This window comes from Cnephaeus nilssonii (genome assembly GCF_951640355.1).
Source record: "Cnephaeus nilssonii genome assembly, chromosome: 1".
Lineage (NCBI taxonomy): Eukaryota > Metazoa > Chordata > Mammalia > Chiroptera > Vespertilionidae > Cnephaeus > Cnephaeus nilssonii.
The window spans coordinates 88005504-88026398 of record NC_137072.1 but is presented as its reverse complement, the minus strand read 5'-3'; the positions used below and the strand labels follow the sequence as shown (position 1 = coordinate 88026398).

Genomic DNA, 20895 nt, shown 5'->3' with positions numbered 1-20895 from the left:
ATACCCCTGCACACTGAATAAGCATCAGTCCTGCGAGTAGGAAACGGCGGAGTGAGTGGGATGGAGAGGAAGCTTTTCCATGCTCCTTCAAAAGAGAGACAGATGCATCTTTATTTCAACTAAGTTTCTTCCAAGTCCTCTCTAAATGTCAAAGTAAAGATCCTGACCCTAACTCTAGCCATACTTAACTGCTCCAATTTTAAAAAATATATATATCCACGTAACGTGAAGAGACAGTCTAAAATGATTCTTCTCAAGAAGTGTTAGGCTAACTTTAAAAATAGCCAAGAGAAACTGCTAAAGTAGTACTGCTGCACTAACTTCTAAAAATCCTTGTAGCTGAGTCTCACAGTCATTTGGCCATAGTGCCTGGAACAGCACACACTGTGGACAAAGAAGGAAAAGGTGGTACAACTCGAGCGCCCACGAACTCTCACACAGCTCTAAATCACGTGCTAAAACTTCTGTGAGTTATGCACAACAGAAGACCTAGACCCAGATTTCCATGATGGAATGCTCTAAGGCAGTGGTTCTCAACCTTCCTAATGCCGCAACCCTTTAATACAGTTCCTCATGTTGTGGTGACCCCCAACCATAAAATTATTTTCATTGCTACTTCATAACTGTAATTTTGCTACTGTTAATGAATTGTAATGTAAATATCTGTGTTTTCCGATGGTCTTAGGCGACCCTGCTAGCGGTTCTCAACCTGTGAGTCGCGACCATCGGAAAACGTAATGATTTTCTCTCATCATTGATGTTTCTATTTCTCCCTCTCCCTTCCTCTCTCTGAAATCAATAAAAACATATTTTAAAATAATATTTTAGTAACAATTAGCATTCCCTTTTCTTTACTAGTCAAATGTAGACAGCAGCCTTTAAAGCTCAACCAAAAGACTTTTGGAATTTTTAACAAGTGCTACATTTTGGTTTGTCCTGGCTAGTGAGCTGTCCTGAATATCTCAGGAGAGGTATACCGGTATACTATTTAAATGTTTATAACCCAGGAAGTCATTAACACTTTGTAATGAAATGGAAATGGTATCTCAATGTGCACCTCTTAAATGTTTTTGAAAAAGTCATGTGAAATAGCTATTCCCTTAATCAGCTTATCTAACCAGTGTTATAAAAATAATTATCAACTGTTCATTAAAGTGAAACACGGACTTTCAAAGAGTAATGCTCAATATCTACTGAAATTAAAGTTGTTGCCTATGAAAATATAGCTCTTATTAAAATAAAAGCGCCCCAAAAGGTGTGTTTCTTTAATAGAACAGCTAACCTTGGTAGATACAACTTGCCTTTAAAATAAGTTTATACATAAAGATTCAAAACATCAATACTGCAATGAGATGGCGTAGAAAGAAAGAGCAAATGCCTGACTTTAAAATAATGGCATGACTAGCCCTAACTGGTTTGGCTCAGTGGATAGAGAGCCCTCCCACGGACTGAAGAGTCGGGGGTTCGATTCTGGTCAAGGGCACATGCCTGGGTTGCTCGATCCCCAGTAGGGGGCATGCAGTAGGCAGCCGATCAATGATTCTCTCTCATCATTGATGTTTCCTCTCTCTCTCTCTCTCCCTCTCCATTCCTCTCTAAAATCGGTAAAAATAAATTTTTTTAAAATGGCATAACTAGACCATTTAGTAGTAAAAAACCTCAAATAATTTGGTTAAAGCCTCTCTGAAATTTTAAACTTTGCATAACAACCTATCTCACTCAGTTTTCAAGACAACTTAGACAGCATTTGCTCATTCAACCAATATTTACTAAGCAACTTTTCTGTTCCAAGCCCTGGAACACATCAGTAGGCAGAGCAAAGTCCATGCTCACCTTATATTCTGTTGAGGAGGGGGGGCGGGGGGCGGGGAAGGGGATCTGAATGCACTAAATAGACAGACCAATTATACCATTTCAGTTATTGGTAAAACAAAACAAGAAAATAATGCCCAGAATACAGAGAGTACTCAAAAATTTCTTTCATCCTTAATGTTGACATATACTTAGTGATGTTCAATGTATCATTATCTCTGGTCTTGGTGAATTATAAAAATAAATCTTGCCCTAGCCAGCCTCAGAGGGAAAGTGGGGGAGGGGGGCAGAATGGGAAGAGATTAATGAAAGAACTTATCCATAACCCGTGGACACAGACAATAGAGCAGTAGGCCTGGGGGAGGAGGGGCAGTTGCAAGGTAGAGGGGTTCAATGGGGGGAAAAGGGAGGACATCTGTAATACTTTCAACAATAAAGATAAATTTTAAAAAACAAAGAAAATAAATAAATCTTGTATTTACACTCACTTATTCTTGACTCCAAACAGAATGCACAACAAAATTAAGAATAAAAATAACCCAGTCCTGGAGATACAAGGACTTTGCAGCTGTCACAACGGAAGCCTGTGGAAACACACTGCCTGATCCTTAGGGTCTGACTCATGACCATGCCTACTGGTCCTTGTTCCTCAGTGGTCAGTGAAGGGCATTTTCTCCCCACCAACTTTGATGTGTGAGGCTAGATATTACTTGTGCCAATTCTACTAATATTTATCAGTGAAATCAGTCTTTGATCACATGACTATGACCACACAAAAATTCTATAAATATTTAAGCAGCTTATGAATAAAATTTGTAACACAAATACATGAATCTTTGATTCCTTTTTCTTAAGGAATAGGGGTAGCAAATAAGTGACTTACTTCTTTAACAAAAACTGCAACATTATATAATTAGATACAGTAGAGTCCCTTTGTTATAAATTATACTGTTAGTTAATCAAATAATCAAAAACCTTCATTAAAGTAGGAATTGTGGAGGAGGGATCTATAGGTCCACCAAAGGTTTTATTTTAACTTAAAATATAAAATCCAAGTTTATTCCCTAGTCTTTTAATATAGTGCCAAGTACTTGTCTCTTAGGGTGAATTTGCTAATAGCTTTCTTGCCTAAAATCTAACCCTTGTACATCATTTACGATTTCCAGTTTCAATTTCTTCAAAGAGGACGGGGGAAACTGAATATATCTGAGGGCAAAACCCTTCCAATCACATACACTTCTATGGCCTACTCGCAATTCAAAAGCAAATTTTTTTAGGAATTCACTTGTATGGAGTCTGATCAAAGTATTCAACTTTGTTTACACCACAATAGCTCTCTCTTTTCAGTCTCATACTTTTACTGAATTGTGTAATATTTAACTAAATTATATGATCACAATTACAAGTATAATTGGCATGAACAGGTTTGGTTTAAAATACGCTCAACTCTTGGTAAGCACACAACTCAACCTGGTGGGAGCAGAAATGGTAGCAGAGGAGTTGAACAGTTTGGTGTACAAGAGGCATTTGTTAATATATTTTACAGAGAAAGTAGGGATTTCTGATAAATCCAGTGGGTTGTTTAAGAATTTCCATAAAATTTAAAAATATTAAGTTACTTAATATTTAGAGAAAGTTAAAAAGTAAAAAAATTATTAAAAGCAAAGATCCATGTTCTTCAACATATCAACCACTGCAAATACCTCAAAATTTTACAAATATTTTTGTTAAAGAATGCATAAGCATCTATAAATACTTTTGGAGTTAAAAGTAGCAAATAAATTTCTATAATATTGCAAACTAACCAAATCTCTCTACAGAAATTGCCAAAGAAGTCCTTTAAATTAATTTTAATAGTCATTTCCTAAAGTTGAATTTTATTCTGGGGGAGAAACTGAACAAGATTATTCCATAAAGAACCTGTAGCCTCTGAAGTTTCGGACACCAGATTCTTCAGTATTCCATGATTTTGCTTTGTTTTGACTGTGACTAGAAAAAGATAGGTACTACGGAAAATTCTTAATTATTCAATTGCATGCTTATGTGAAAATTAATATAAATTACAAAATCTAATTATTACATTTTGTAACGTGTGCTATGCTCAAAATGTCTTTTTTTTAATATTAAACTAATGGGCATGTATGTTACATTTAAACACCAAGTCCAACCACACAGGCTGTAGTAAAGGAAATGATTCGAGACTGAAAGTTAAAGAAAAAATAGTTTTTAATAAATTAAATAACTGCATATATTAACACTAGTATATTCACATTTTTCACTTATTTGTACTTGCACTATTGAACAGAAAACTAAGTACTGAAAGACATACAATTTTAACTGAAATTAAGAGGTACTAACTCAGTGGCCTCAATTCCACTTCATTCATTCAAATGAGTCAATAGTATATATAAAAAAAAGAAACTTCCAATACCAGTACATTGTAGATACCAATATATATATATATATATATATATATATATATATATATATATATATTAAAGCTTAAAAGCTCCATGTCTTTTATTTTAAAAATATCCATTATGTAAAAGAAAGTCTGGTTTCTCACAAATACGACCCTAATTTTTAACCTGACAAGAAACAGAGTGAGTGTGGATGCAAGGAAATGGGGACACTCACCCTCAGCCCTAAGGAGCTGAAATAGAGAAATTTTTTAAAGGTAACTTAGCATTGTTGACCAAAATTTTTAATGCACATAGAAACTTTGATAGAAGCAATCATAGAAAGGTATAACGTGATATATAAATGGATATTTATTTTTAATAACTAAAAATAGTCATTCTAAATGTTCATTAATAAGGGACTGATTAAATAAATTATATCCACACAAGGAAGTGTGTTTTAAATAAGGAATAAAGATGTTTATGATGTATTAAATGTAAAGGCACACATCAAAACAGTCTGGATAGTAAACCTCATTTTTAAATTCTACAAATAAAAATGTATATGTGCATGTTAAAGTATGCATAGAAAACAGCTATAAGAATATATATCAAACTTGTAGAGAAACTCTCTTCTTTCTGTAAAATATTATATTCACTTATATAAGCAGTTATTTATTCCCCAAAATAAAAAAGTCATAATCATACAGAACATTTTAGTCAAAAATTTAAAAACTTACAGCATTTTTCCATTTTCTTCCTAAAGGATTTCCTTTCTTTTAATATTTGCTATTTACCAGTACTATATGCAAAACTGATTTCTCTTCTAACACAGAATGAGTATCATTTGCTCAAACTTTAAAAGGCATTAAATTTAACTTTGCAGGATAATATTAAATAAAGGTACTGTGACACAAAATAATCATGATTATATTCAAAGATGTGACTTTTATATTTTACCCCAAATATTTGCTATCTTCAGAAAATAATGGAGTATATTTTTAAAACAAAATGGACATGGTTTCTATGGTGATAGGCAAAACTCAGTATCTTATTTTTCATTTACATATTCTATGGGTTACAAATAACATTTTTCCAATAACTATAACACATTTTCCAAAGATCATCCAACTGTAAACTTCTTTAATGGCTTTATCTTGGATTTATAGCATCAATATTTCTCCATCTAAACTGGAAGCAAAACTATGATACTAAAATAATTTTACACCAACTATATATTTACTGTATTAAACATTTTATAATATTTAAACTCGATTTTCAATACACAGATTTTTTTTGCTCACTAGAATTCAAACTTGTAAAAATAATTTCTTTCCTAAAATACTTTTTAAAGGATTGAAAAATAACACATTTTATTCCCATTTTACTTTACCGAGTTGTTGGTGGCGGTGTTTGTCATAATTACTGTGCCAGATAGTGATTCCATCTTCCTCACCTACAGTCTTCTCTGACGAAAACAAACTAAGACTTCTCATCTTCAGCAATCTGGGGGAACCTTCCTGAAAACTATCTCTAGCTTCCACAGCCACATCCCCCGAAAGAATGGGAGGCACAACTCTTTTTAAAAAGTCCATTATGAGGCTCTCCTACATTCCTAGTCCTAGGAGCACACAGAAAAGGCGCCTGCACCAATTTCCTTGATGAGGAGATAAGGTCCACTATGTGTGTCAAAGAGCAGACACGTCATGTGAGCTTAGGTGGTGCTGAACACCAGCAGGTCAAGCGCCAGCTGTTTGGAAGCTGATTTTTAGGACCTTTGCTGTTCCTACTGATAACAAACCAAACAGCTATCGACCATGAAACGGCACTTCATGGATACAAGCACTTGTACCTCTACAATGGTGTTAACAGTAATAGTCAGGCCATAAAAGGTTTAGCATCCGTCTAGTTTAACATTAACACTTTGAAAACTTACACCGTAATAATGATAAGACAAATTTACTTTGGCCTGAGGTGTGTCGTCCTTTCAAATAAACTTACTAGTATAGCTGAAGTGTAAAACTAACTAGAAGTCAAAAGATTACTCTTATGCCCCAGCCGGTTTGGCTCAGTGGATAGAGCACTGGCCTGTGGCTGAAGGGTCCCGGGTTCTATTCCGGTCAAGGGCACGTACCTTGATGGCAGGCTCTGGGCCTTGGTCAGAGGCATGTGGGAGGTAACCAATCCGATGTGTCTCTTTCACATCAGTGTTTCTTCTCTCTGTCTCTCCCTCTCCCTTCCACTCTCTAAAAATCAATGGAAAAAATATCCTCGGGTGAGGATTTAAAAATAAAAATAAAAACAAAAAAATACTCTTATGATTCTAAAACTCACTAACAGACCTCAGGAACATCAAGCTTCATAGGACATGAAAGACGTATTATGAACTTGATTCATGAAAGCAATATTGTATTATGAACATTCCAATGTACTTTTAAAAATAAAAGAAGAGTCCTCATCACAATCAATTGCAATTATCAACAGTAGCAATGGTGACACTGGAATGAACTGCCAAAAAAAAGGTGATAATTTACAATATATGGATCTAAGAAGATAGATTTAAAATATAATTATCTAATTAAATAAACCCAGTAATCAACCTTACATAAGTTGTAACTGAGCACTCTACTAAATATTTTTAAATAGCTAAAGTGGCTGATCCTATTGCTTAACGTACTCCAGAAGCATGACGAAATACTCCAGTGGAAGGTGCCTACGTAAGACTTTGTGAACTGAAATTAATACCTTCTTTTTTCCCTTCCTTTGCCTGCCCTCTGGTGGGGATAAGGGAGCAAGAAGGAAATGAAAAAACCAAAGAGAACAAATAAGGTGTAAACTCCCTAAGTAATCAAATTATAACTTGGAGGATATGTGTTTTAATAAGGAAACAAATCTGATTCACTTAGTGAAACACAAGCACAATCTCATTCTTCTCAACACGAAGAAACTGATTTACATCTTTTAAAAGATGAAACATAAAACTGTCTGTAAATACATTATCAGGAAAAATTATAATGAAAAAATTTTCTGGTTCTGAATTAAATCCTCATTCTTCTACATTCATTATAAAGTCTACTATTCTTTATTTCATTATTTAAAAGATATTAATTGAAGGTCCTCTACATGTAAAGCATTACTATAGTATTAAGTTTCAGAGAAAAGTTAGAGGACTTATTAATGCAAATCCTGCCTCAGGGAATTCTACAGTGAAAAGGAGGTAAAAAAACACACACACAAAAAAACACAAACAAACAAGGAAGTCGAGTATAGAACTTAAAGCAGAAAAGTACCTACTAGGAAAACATGCTGACTTTTTAAAAATGCTTCTAAGAGATAGAGTTTCTCTTAACCCTTGAACATGAAAGGAGAACAACTCATCTGATCAGCCTATTCCCCACACACGGAAGAAACAGCCGGTTAGAACCATAATTCATATGCCTTAATAGCCTAGAAGTTATCAATGTGTCTTCTAGGGCTTTTTCTTTCCTCTTCATGAGTGTGATCTCAGGTTCTTTAACACGTATGCTTGTGGCTTTCCTCGGGTCTCTTTGCAGGCCTTCCTTATCCATGGAGCCCAGAAACACAATGGTGTATAGCAAGTGCTGATTGTGGAGGGCAAGCTACCTTCACGTCTGTTCATGATATACAAGAACCACCCGTGCCACTATTAACCCACCGCTCTAAACTGAATTTTCAACTGGCAAAATGAAGGGCAAGGATGAGGTGTCATGGAAGAAACCACAAAATTTTTCTCAGATTTCCTTCGTTTGACAAATATTGACTGGGCAGCTCCTATCAGGGCCTGTGCAAGATGCAAAGGCACTGACGATACATCTCTCTCCCCAAGAACCTTATTATTCATGAAGGGAAAGAACTTCTCACAACTACAAGAGTCCCTGTAGGGTTGGCCAAGGCTCTGCTGAGGCTGCCCTGCAGTTCAATGTCCTCTGCCCAACCTGCTTCTACACCACCTCTCTTAATAGGGGCTGAGCCCTAATAAAACCCTGGAAGCCAAACTCCTTTTCAGGGTCAGCTTCCAGCAAGCAGAAAGCATGGCGTCCCCATGACAAAACTGTACCCATTGCCAGCTGAATCCGTGAGGAGGAAATGCCCTAAAGCCTCGTTTGCCTATTGATGTGTCTAAGATCTTTGGTTGATTATGACAACTTTCAACTCCAGGTATGACAATTATAGGGTTAAGAAATCATAATAGAAGGTAATGGCTCAAATACAGCATTTCCAGGGCTTTCTAGACCTCATAGTCACTACTTAGCCTTCAGAATATGTAGTATAATCTTACCGTAGGACTCAAGACAGTAATTTCTTAGTGGTAACTTCGATCATCTAATCCTGACAGTGGGACTCGTGAGCCGTTTTGAGAGCTAAGCATTTAGGTGTTAATCATCCAAGATTCAAATAAATGGCTTCAGCTCTGAAGAAAAATAAAATATAAAATGTATACATTAGTTATGTTTATAATAGCACATCTGTGTGTCACTCATATCCATCCTTACTTCTGAATATGTTATCCAGCAGGGTCACCTGGTGCTGCAGCTATCCTCTTTCAATAGTGTTGCATTACACTGCTTTTGAATTTATTTTCTGAAAATTTTCAAAATAATGCAAAAATCAAAACTAGTATAATAAACACACCATTATTAACTCATGGAAAATCATGTTTCATTTATATCTCCACCTACCCCCAAACCCCTCTCCCACTACTCTGGATTTTTATGAATCAAATTCCAGGCATTTACCAGTTCATCTTTAGATAATTCTGTATGCAAAGATCTGCTTTTTAAATATAATCTAATATCATTATAATGTCTACAACAAATGAATAATAATTTCTTTTTAACATCAGCTACCAATCTGTGCTCAAAATCCTCTGTCTCACAAGTGGTTTTTATTTTTACTATTTTTTAAATATATTTTTATTGATTTCAGAGAGAAAGGGAGAGGAAAAAGAGATAGAAACATCAATGATGCGAGAGAATCACTGATGGGCTGCCTCCTGCACACCCCTTACTGGGTAATCGAGCCCATAACCTGTTCATGTGTCCTGACCAGGAATAGAACCGTGATCTTATAGGTTGATGCTCAACCACTGATCCACACCAGCCGGGTCATAAGTGGTTTTTAAACAGATTGCTCCAATTCAGATCTAAACAAAATCCACATAGACAACTGTTACTGTATTTTTTAAATCCCTTTTAACTTATAGTTCCTCCCCTTCCTTTCTTCTCTTTACACTGACAAGTAATGCTTTTACTACCCAACAATTAACCAATACATAAAATCCTTAATTATGCCATAATACATTTAATATTTTAATTTTATTCACTAAAATAAACAGATTTGCAAAGTAGTTCATATAGCGTATGGACCTAATATTTATCCCATCTACAGAAAATATTTAGGATATATATTTTTCAAAGGCCAATTATAATACTTGTGAGGGGGTCATGAATTATGAACTATTGTACCATACCTGTAATAATTTGATGATTATTAAGAATGAAACCAGTGACCATAGGGAGTTATTCTTTTAACACATATAAGGACTCATACATGTTATCATGCACATTCCATGTTTTTATCTTGGCATTTTTCCACTTAAATAGGCCACATTTTAAACCTGGCATTGAAACTCAAATTAACTTCATTTTAAATCAAATTAACTTCATTTCTTACTATTTTTTTTCTGTTTAATGAATTTAACCCTCAACCCAACAGAAAGGACTAACTACTCTCTAAATTATTAATTTGTACTTAAGCTTCTTAATTTGAAATTCCTTTAGCAGCATTGGAAAATATAATGATATTCCATGGATGCACAGGCATAATCAACTAAATCATGACTAAATGTTTTTGAAGCCAGAAAACTGGTGAATTTGAACAAAAAACTAATTCATATGCACTTGTTTACAATCACTCTTATTCAGGCTTAGTGGAATTTTTGACGGCCCCACCAAGTATTTCTGAATCTATTAACAATGTGATATCTAGAATGCTGCCATAATTCTTGATACTTTATCTTAGGTTCATGAGATCATTTCTCCCTCAAAGCAAATAAAGCTATGTGACAAACAGCATAATCATTTCTGTAGATAGTTGTTGCAGTAGTCATGCACTGGTATATAATGAAATTTACAATATTTTTCACTTTATCTGCTAGTACAAATGACAAAACCAATTACTACCGGAGAACAAAGCAATTTTATAAGTACAGCAACAAGTTCACCAAGGATTGATTTGTGCCACTATGCCTGGGTCTTTTGTTTTGCTTCACTTTTGAATAACCTTCTGTTCAGACATAGCGAGAGCTAGGGCCATGTTCTTTATACGTGTTTTCTGTAACCACACTGTCAGATCACTGTGTCATTTTAAGAGTTCCCAATGTTTGTCTAAAATTTTCAATAGTTCTTTAGTTGATATCCAACCTTCCTATTTTCAACTTTCCCTTTTGATAAAATGAACATGTCTTTGATTACCCTTCCCGGAAAATATATGCCTTATACTTTTCTGACTTTCTTTATAGCTTATAATCATTTTTAGCAGGAATGGAGATTTTTGTTGTTGTTTTTGTCTTGGTTTTGGGTTGTTGCTTTTTGCATGCCAATCACTTTATCTTGTTGCCATACATATTATTGAGTATGGGACTCATTTCTATTTTAATTTCACTTGATTAATTCGGAGAATATTCTATCACAGGAAGAGTAATTTTTAAAAAAAATTCTTTATTAAGATGTGTCCTTATCCCCCCATTACCCCTCCCAAACCTCACCCCCACTCATGCCCTCACCCCCCTGTTGTCTGTGTCCATTTGTTAGGCTTATATGCATGCATACAAGTCCTTTGGTTGATCTTTCCACCTTACCCCCACCCTCCCCTACCTTCCCTCTGAGGTTTAATGGTGTGATTGATGCTTCTCTGTCTCTGGATCTGTTTTTGTTCATCAGTTTATGTTGGTCATTATATTCCATAAATGAGTGAGATCATGTGATATTTATCTTTCTCTGACTGGCTTATTTTGCTTAGCATGATGCTCTCCATTTCCATCCATGCTGTTGCAAATTGTAAGAATTCCTTCTTTTTTATCGCAGCATAGTATTTCATTGTGTAGATGTATCACAGTTTTATAATCCACTCATCTGCTGATGGGCACTTAGGCTGTTTCCAAATGTAAATTGTGCTGCTATGAACATAGGGGTGCATATATCCTTTCTGATTGGTGTTTCTAGTTTCTTGGGATATATTCCTAGAAGTGGGATCACTGGGTCAAATGGGAGTTCCATTTTCAGTTTTTTGAGGAAACTCCATACTGTTCTCCACAGTGGCTGCACCAGTGTGCATTCCCACCAGCAGTGCACGAGGGTTCCTTTTTCTCCGCATCCTCACCAGCACTTGTCGTTTGTTGATTCGTTGATGATAACCATTATGACAGGTGTGAGATGATACCTCATTGTTGTTTTGATTTGCGTCTCTCGGATGATTAGTGACTTTGAGAATGTTTTCGTATGTCTCTTGGCCTTCCTTCTGTCTTCTTTCGAAAAGATTCTATTTAGGTCCATTGCCCATTTTCTGATTGGGTTGTTTGTCTTCCTTTTGTTAAGTTGTATGAGTTCCCTGTAAATGTTGGAGATCAAACCCTTATTGGAGATATCGTTGGCAAATATGTTCTCACATGCAGTGGCTTTCTTGTTGTTTTGTTGATGGTTTCTTTTGCTGTGCAAAAGCTTTTTCTTTTGATGTAGTCCCATTTGTTTATTTTCTCTTTAGTTCCCATTGCCCTAGGAGCTGCATGGGTGAAGAAATTGCTTCGGCATATTCTTAGATTTTGCTGCCTGTGGATTTCTCTAGTATTTTTATGGTTTCCCATCTTCTATTTAAGTCCTTTTTCCATTTTGAGTTTATTTTTGTGTATGGTATAAGTTGGTAATTTAGTTTCATTTTTTTGCATGTATCTGTCCAATTTTCCCAACACCATTTATTGAAGAGACTGTCGACTCCATTGTATGTTCTTGCCTCCTTTGTCGAATATTAATTGAGCATAGTGGTTTGGGTCGATTTCTGGGTTCTCTATTCTATTCAATTGATCTATATGTCTGTTCTTGTGCCAGTACCAGGCTATTTTGAGAACAGTGGCTTTGTAATACAGCTTGATATCTGGTATTGATATCAGGAAGAGTAATTTTTATTAGTACTTTCATACTCATATTTTTGAGAGGTTAGGTAAATGTGGTCATGGTGTTAACATGATCAATGCTTTTGTTTTTTATTTTAAAAGAAAAAAGTCATATAAATAAGAGTGACTTGAGGAGGTCAGTTGGATTTGACAACACTGAAGGCTGTATATAGCACAAGCTTTGAAGGGGCAAGGCTTTAAACCTGCAGTAAGAGTAATGATCTAGAAGTTTCCATGAGCAATAAATAAGGAGAACAGTGGCCCAGCTCCGGCACTTGGGAGGATCTCAGGTCAAATGAGGTCCTTTAAGGAGAGTCTTGCTTCACTTCAGTGCAGAAAATAAAAGAGAAAGCTGAATGGGTGTTCAGTAACACATTAACCACGTTTCCTTTCTGAAGAAAATTACTAGAATAATCAAGAACAGAAATGCACAAATTTTATGTGTATTCTTTGTAGTAAGACAAGATATATATGTCTCTGATAATACATTAATACAGAAAATAGTAATCACAAGCAAATAAAGAAAAAATTAAGAGTAAATGGAATTTTGGTAATGTTCATTATAGTATTTTCAGTATTTGTATGTATATTTCATAATTTTAAAAAAAGTTATGGTGCCTAGCACAAGATAGATTTGAGTTCAATGAAAAAATAACTTAATTATTGCATAATTAATGAGAAGATTGCTTCATAAAGAAGTAAAGTCCCTGCTCGGTGATTTATTAGGCAAAGATTGTTAGAAACACTATAGAAAGGATCTGCTCCCTGGCTAAAATATTAGGCTAAATTACTTCAAAGATACAACTACAAATTAATTTGAAGATCAAAACTCTAAATTCTACTTCAAACTATATTTTATACTAAAACATGAGTGCTAAAATGTGTGGTGACCTAGAAATTGATCATACTTTAAAGAAAGAAACCACATACCAAGATACGGAATCTATGAAGGCAAATTCCTGCCCTTCTCTTAAAATTATTCTAGTTATCTTGCAAGGGCTTTTAAAATGATGCAAAAGTTCTGACAGCTTTCTTTTTTTTAAACTTTATTTTTATTGCTGGCACTATGACAGATGTCTCCATTTTCCCCATTTGCCCACCCTTCCCTCTGGCCAACACCACACTGCTGGCTGTATCTACAGGTTATGCATATATGATCTTTGGTTAATCCCTTCACCATCTTACAACCAGACCCCACCACCACCACCACCACAGACAGTATGGATGCAATTGTTTTTAAATAAATTTAAAATAATCATAGCTCCTATTCATAATAACAATTATGGAAAATGTAATTTTTTTTGGTCAATCTTTTTTTTAATATTTTTATTGATTTTACAGAGGAAGGGAGAGAGAAACATCAGTGATGAGAGAGAATTATTGATCGGCTGCCTCCTGCACACCCCTCACTGGGGGCAGGGGGAGTGGGGCTGGGGATCGAGCCCGCAACCTGGGCATGTGCCCCTGGCCCGAATCGAACCTGGGACCCCTTTAGTCCACAGGCCGACGCTCTGTCCACTGAGCTAAACTGGCTAGGGCAAAAATGTAATTTTTAAAATCTACCTACGATTATATACAATGTAAAAAAAATCTACTCACAAATAATCAAGTGCAGGCAGCAAACAAGTAGTCAAGTATCTTTTATGTCTGACTGGTAAAAATCATTCATATAAAGTATGTACCAAAAGAAAAAAGAATTTACAATCATCTCTTTAATTAAGAAAAAAATTGATTCATGAAATCAATACTGGTTCCAACACACTCTGATTTTTAGAAATTCACTTACTCTCTTATTTAGAAATGCTATAATTTTACAATATTTAAGATGGACTTGCATTTTAACCTTCTCTCTGTTCTTTTTAACCTTCTCCCAAATTTCAATTTTAAAGAGCACAGTAACTTATTACGCTGACTAATGTAATCACAGACTACACTAGACAGACCACTTGCTGAAAACGCTGTATAATGGTACTGATCTAGAATAACTGGGCTTCACTGCAAAAATCTAACTCTCTTGCTGATAAAGCAATGTTCCCTGCAGGTCAATTTGTCAACATTTTGTTGATTTTACATTTTTAGCCAGAATAGCAGTTATTGTCATACTACTTGATCGAATAAAAACAAATTAGCAAAATTTTCCATTCACAAAATTAAGGGCAAGTTTTCTATTAAAGTTTCACTCATTGAATCAAATTAAAACAGCATCAGAGTACATTTTCTAGTATACTGATGAATGAATGTATCATTTAGAATAATTTTCCCTATTACATTCCCATGTTAAAAAAAAAAAAAAAGAAAGAAAGGAATTCAACCACAAACTTATCATACAAATGCTCTACCTACTGATCTTAGCATAAACACAAGAGTAACTTTTTGGACAAATTAGAAGCTGACATATAAGACAACAACCTCACTATTGGTAACTTCTAAAAATCCATTACTATTAACTATGCCACACACAAACTTACAGAAATCATACATTCGACAAATATTTATTGAGGAGAACTATGTATGTATGAGGAAACGGGGACAGAAGAGTGAATAAAACAGACAAAAATCCCTAGCCTTGTAGAGCTTACATTTTATCCTAACACTAGCTTGAGCTTTTGGGACTCATACCTTTAAAAATCTGAAAACAGTGCTGGGTACCTCACCTTCCAACATGCACATGCACCTAATTTTGCAAGGTTATGACCCTTTCTAATACAATAATTAATTGTGGATTAAGAGCCCCTGATAAAAATCCTCCTTGTGCTTACTTTCCATCTCTGCCATTTACAATAGTTTCATAATTAGTATTTTTCCATTCTAATACTTAAGGCTTTCAAATTTCAACAGAATATTTTCTATTTATCCCATTTGAATTTCTCACAAATTCCTATACTGTCAAATTACACTTTGTCAATCTTGGTCTTCCCAGAAAACCTGACCCTAACCTCTATGGTAGTTTCATAGGAAAATTTTCGGATATCATTAATTATTCTCTAAACCCCACCCCCCTGCCCCCTTAATCTTCCCAAATCTTCAGTTAAAGTTTTTGTAGAAGTAGCCTACAGGAGCTTCTGGAAGAAAACATGCTCAAGAGAAACCACAATAAAAACTTAATCATTCGCCCTGGCCAGTGTGTCAAGTGGTTAGAGTCAGCCCGAGCACCAAAGGGTCATGGGTTTGATTTCGGGTCAAGGTCAAGTACCTGGGTTGCAGATTCGATCCCTGGTGGGGGTGCGTGCAGGAGGCAACCAATTGATACGTCTCTCTCACATTGATCTCTCTCTCCCTGCCCCTCTCCCCCAGCCCCCCAACTGGATGGAAAAGATATCCTTGGGTGAGAATTAACAACAAAAACTTAATCAATTTAACAGAAATCATCAATTAAACAAAAAATTTCCTGATCTTGCTAGTCATGAAAAAAAAAAAAGTGGCCCCTAAGAAAAATTGTGTGTTTTTGTTTAATTTAAAAATGCAACATTAACCCAGTCAGTGTGGCTCAGTAATTGAGCTTTGACCCATGAACCAGAAGGTCACAGTTCAATTCCAGGTCAGGGCACATGCCCAGATTTCGAGCTCAATCCCCAGTAGGCAGCTGATCAATGATTCTCATCATTGATGTTTCTATCCCTCTCTCCCTCTCCCTTCCTCTCTCTGAAATTAATAAAAACATGTATTTTTTAAATACAACATTAAAATACTCTCTATGGTCATCCTAGTCTCTAATCAATGTGTTAGACCTTTTATATCTATAATTTTAAAATTATACAATGGAAATTGTTATATCTAATTATGAGCCTGAGGTTATAAAATCAAACAAAATCCATGTAAACCTGATATGTATACTTTGTATGTTTTCATGACAATTTGCAATAAAAATTTGGAGTAATCCACATTTTAAGATAATAAAAAAAATGAAGAAGTAGCAACTCAAAGTCAGAGAACAAGTAATTGCCATAATTTAATCTCCAAAGTTTGTTTCTCCTCTTTTTCTCTGTGTTACTGTCTCCAGCAAGCTCAGAGAACCGGGATTTTTATAAGAGCAACTATGAAAGTACAAATTCCCACTGATATTTAGATGACCCATTTCTCCTGAATCTATAGCCCCAAAACAATTTCTCTAAATTTAAGGAGGAATGATCATTTGTATCAAAAGCCTTTAAAATGTTTATGTTCTTTGACCCAATAATTCCGCTTCTAAGAGATTTCCCTAGGGAGCTAAACAGAAATGCACATACAGATTTAATTATAAAGGTGCTCATTGTACCATTATTCCTATGAGCAGAAAGCTACAGGGGAGGCACAGAACAAAAATAAAGGACCCGTTTTAAAAATCATGGTAGACTTAGAAGATAAATGTTATCCATCAATTTAAAAACATTTTATTAATATGTCACAATATTCACCATATATTTTAAAATAAAAATTAGAAAAATAAAATAGTATTTAGAGTATCTTCCCAATTGTTGGAAATAAAACTACATATGGAAGCAAAGAATAAACTTAGAAGGAGAAACAAATTATCAAAGTACTCAATCTCTCTCTGTGTCCATTTCTTCATCTATAAAATTGGGCTAATAAAACCTCTTAAGGCTATTGTGAAAAGTAAAAAAGATGAGACATGCTAAAATAGTGCTTAACACATAGTTAAGTATTCAATAATATTATACTGATAGACAAATTTGCAACACTACCCCCCCAAATAATGGAAATAAATATCATTCATAATTCAAAACCTAGAGATACCCACTATTAATTCATGCTAATATCTGGGTTAATTTCTTCAGGGTATTCGAATATGCATTAAACATTTTCTAAAATTGGTATCATATTATTTCATTTTTAGTGGTTACAAAATATTACAATATTTTATAAATATATTATGTGTATTTAATCACTCCACCATTATTGAGCATTAGGTTTAATTCTTCACTGCTATAAATATTGCAGTGAATACCTTGATTTGCAGTCTCTGTACTCATCTTAGTTTTTTTCCCCCTCAAGAAAAAGTCTAGAAACAGAATTTCCATCTCAGATAGTATAAAGTACACTTAGTTTTACTCCTGTACAGACCTGTTTGGAATGTGCACACATACTAAATGTTCAAAAATGCTAATTGCTCCCTTTTCTTTCCAGGGAAAAGAAAAAGCTATTAATTGGCTTTTTCATTGTAACCTTTCTATTGTTTTTTGGTACACTGCTTATCAGGTATTTCTCTTTTTCCATTTATTCCATTTAAAGGATCCCCCTTTTCTTTTATATCACTCTAACACCCCAAACATAATTTGAGGATTCATAACTTCATACATTCCTCACAAAGGTTAAGATGCTACTTCACATGTCTAGAAATGGAAGTCTTTGTTTTTCAGAAATACATCGTGAAATATTTACAGACGGTGTTTTATAACAGAGGAATTGCATCAAAATAATTGGGAATTGAGGAAAGGGAGTTGGTAGAGGCTAACAAAGAGTTGATAAATGTTGGATCTGTGGAATGGGCCAATGAACATCCAGTCCACTATTCCTTTCTTTAAATATGTCTTAAACTATCTTTAGTGAGAGGAAATTTTTTAATATTTAAAAGAAGATACAATTATCAAAAACAATTATGGCTTAGCTCCTACCACAGGTCTTAAAGAACAATTCAATGATTAGTAAATAATAATAATAATAATAATAATAAGACCAAAAATATTTTAGCCAAATTCAAAAGTGAAGTAAACAACTACAGTATTTAGACTCTCTCAATTACACTTGCCAGTAATTCCCACAGATAAAAACATACTACAATGCCTTTTTCCAAACTATGGCTTCAGCATACCATGCTGATTCCCCAAGACAATATTAGTATTTATATTGTGCACTACAAGAATACAATTATGCCTCTGTCTGTGCCCACATGAATATTGGATAAACAGTTTTATTATGTACTAGTATTAAATAATCCAAATTCTCTTGGTGCTTAAATCACATCTTGGTATTCAGTTAGGCACATCATAAACAATACTTGCAGATTAACAGTTAGATCCACCAAAGCATTTATTTGTACCCAGAGACATGCAAGCAAAACCAACATAATGAAAAGAACTACCTCGCTGCACATCTTTTAGTAAGATGTACTGTGGGAAAATACCACCTTGTCTATTTCTACCTGTGTAGAAACCACTTTACCTTGGAGTCAGGTCATCATAACAAGAGAGAAGACCAAATAAGTAACATATCTAGGGATATGGAGATCAATGGCTGCCCCCAGGTTGAAAGCAAGGGTGCAATGGACAGATCAGAGACATGTTTTCCAAATTCTTTACACCGCAGTTAAAAAAAATACATTTTATACAAGTGTACTTACAATACATTTTCTATAACAATCCATTTTACTCAAACCCACCTGATACGCTTGATATAATCTGCAATAGACTTTAGTATTCTCCAAATCATTTTTTTGTTTTGTTTTATATTCCAGTCAGTACCCACTAAAATGATTTCTTGTCTTCATAGTTTTAAATCCTAGACCAAAAACTGACCTGGAAAAAATGGCCTGCCTCTCCTCCTGCTTACCAAACAAGGAGATGGAAGCAAGTACCAGTCCCTGAAAGCTACCCATTTCCTGCCACCCAATCATCGGATGCTGGAATTCCTCTCTCCCCTGCACAGAAAAGAGCATCAGTACATGTCTGGGAGCATGGGGAGAAGGGGACGGGAGACACTGAATGGGTAGGAATCAGAGGACTGCTGTTTAAACACACACACACCAAAGAAACAATAACCTCTTAAATTTCTTCCCATTCTAAAAGTTTGTGGTTCTATGAGTTGGCTTTAGGATTACGAGTCCTTGAAGGGTTAAGAAATTCATTGTTACATCTCCCACAAAGCCAAGAAAGCAGCTTTCATAAAAATAATAAAGCACTAAGTAAGATTAAATTAAACTAATAAAATGCAAGTTAAGCATAAATGTAAAGGTTTCTGTCATTTAAAAATATGTTTTCCACATACTATTAAATGTAAAAATCAATGTTGTTGTATATTATTTGAAAATTCATAAGCATAAATATATTAACATATATGTATTATATATGTATACTAGAGGCCCGGTGCACAAAATTCGTGCACAGGGGGAGGGGGGGAGGAGATCCCCTCAGCCCAGCCTGCACACTCTCCAATCCGGGACCCCTCGGGGGATGTCCGACTGCCGGTTTAGGCCCGATGCCGGGGACCGGGCCTAAACCAGCAATCGGACATCCCTCTCACAATCCAGGACCACTGGCTCCTAACTGCTCACGTGCCTGTCTGCCTGCCTGATTGCACCTAATTACCCCCCCTGCTGGCCTGGTCACCCCTAACTGCCCCCCCACTGGCCTGGTCGCCCCCAACTGCCCCCCCCTCACTGGCCTGGTCACTCCTTAGTGCCCCCCCACAGGCCTGGTCACCCCTTACTGCACCCCCTGCTGGCATGGTCGCCCCCAAATGCCCCCCCGCCATCCTGGTCGCCCCTCACTGCCCCCCTCTGCCAGTCTGGTCGTCCCCAACTGCCCCCCCACTGTGGCCCCACACAGCCTGCTGCTTGGTCTTTTGGTCGCCCCTCACTAACCCCCCTGCGGGCCTGGTTGCCCCACACAGCCTGCTGCTCAGTCGTTTGGTCGCCTCTCACTAACCCCCCTGCCAGCCTGGTTGCCCCACGCAACCTGTTCGGTCGTCCATTCAGTTGTTTTGGATGCGATGGTCGCTTAGGCTTTTATATATATAGATAGATGTATGTGTATATATAAATATATATATCACAGAACAAGTTCTATTCTTGTTACTTTGTCCACAAATGGTATAAAAACAATTCACTGTAAAATTATTGTAAAAACTCAATCAAATTAAATTACTAACTTTTAGTTTCAATAAACCTTTTCCCCCTTTGCCTGCTTAATGATATTATTATCCAGGAGTAAGGAAATAAGCTAAACATAGGCGCAGTACAAAAGAAAAATAACAGTGGAGGACCAAACAATATAAAACTTTCATATCTCAACCATGATTTATGGTACTCTACAGTCCACCGGTTCTTGGCTCAAAGTCTCTGCTATTGTCTTAGAAGGAAGTTTTCTCCACAAAAATTCCAATAACATCGAACTTTTTTCCTATATACATTAACTATTATGGTTTAATTGAAGTGGTGGGGGTGTGTGAAAAAGGAGTACACAGAAAAGACTTCTGGTTTTAAGTCACAATAAAACCGTTTGTAAATAAAGTCAATCCTTGTACCTTTTATATAATGTTATAAAATGCCATATAATGCAATAAAAGACAACTTTCTCACGACAATCTGAAAATAACACAACTCTCTCTTTCCATAAGCTTTACCAAAAATTCCCATTACTTTGAGGTTTTGATTTGAAAAAAAATCTAGAATTTTACTAAAATTAATACAGGTTTGGGGCAAAGTAATTTACAGTTGTGAGTACACAAAACACAGTTTATTCTTATATTACTTACTATTATATTATTTTTCATACAAACAAC

At 35.5% G+C, this 20895-nt stretch overlaps 1 protein-coding gene across 11 annotated transcripts in view; it reads right to left on the bottom strand.

The window, feature by feature from the left end:
• The window catches only part of FRYL (FRY like transcription coactivator), a 245723-nt gene that overhangs the window by 171601 nt on the left and 53227 nt on the right, over positions 1-20895 (bottom strand). For 8 of the 11 annotated variants that reach the window (XM_079771138.1, XM_079771134.1, XM_079771141.1 and 5 more), the window contains one exon: positions 8512-8643. The exons of the other annotated variants lie outside the window; for them this stretch is intronic. The gene's annotated coding sequence lies outside the window, so the exon portion shown is untranslated. The remainder of the gene's footprint in view (positions 1-8511; positions 8644-20895) is intronic. 11 annotated transcript variants of the gene reach the window in all.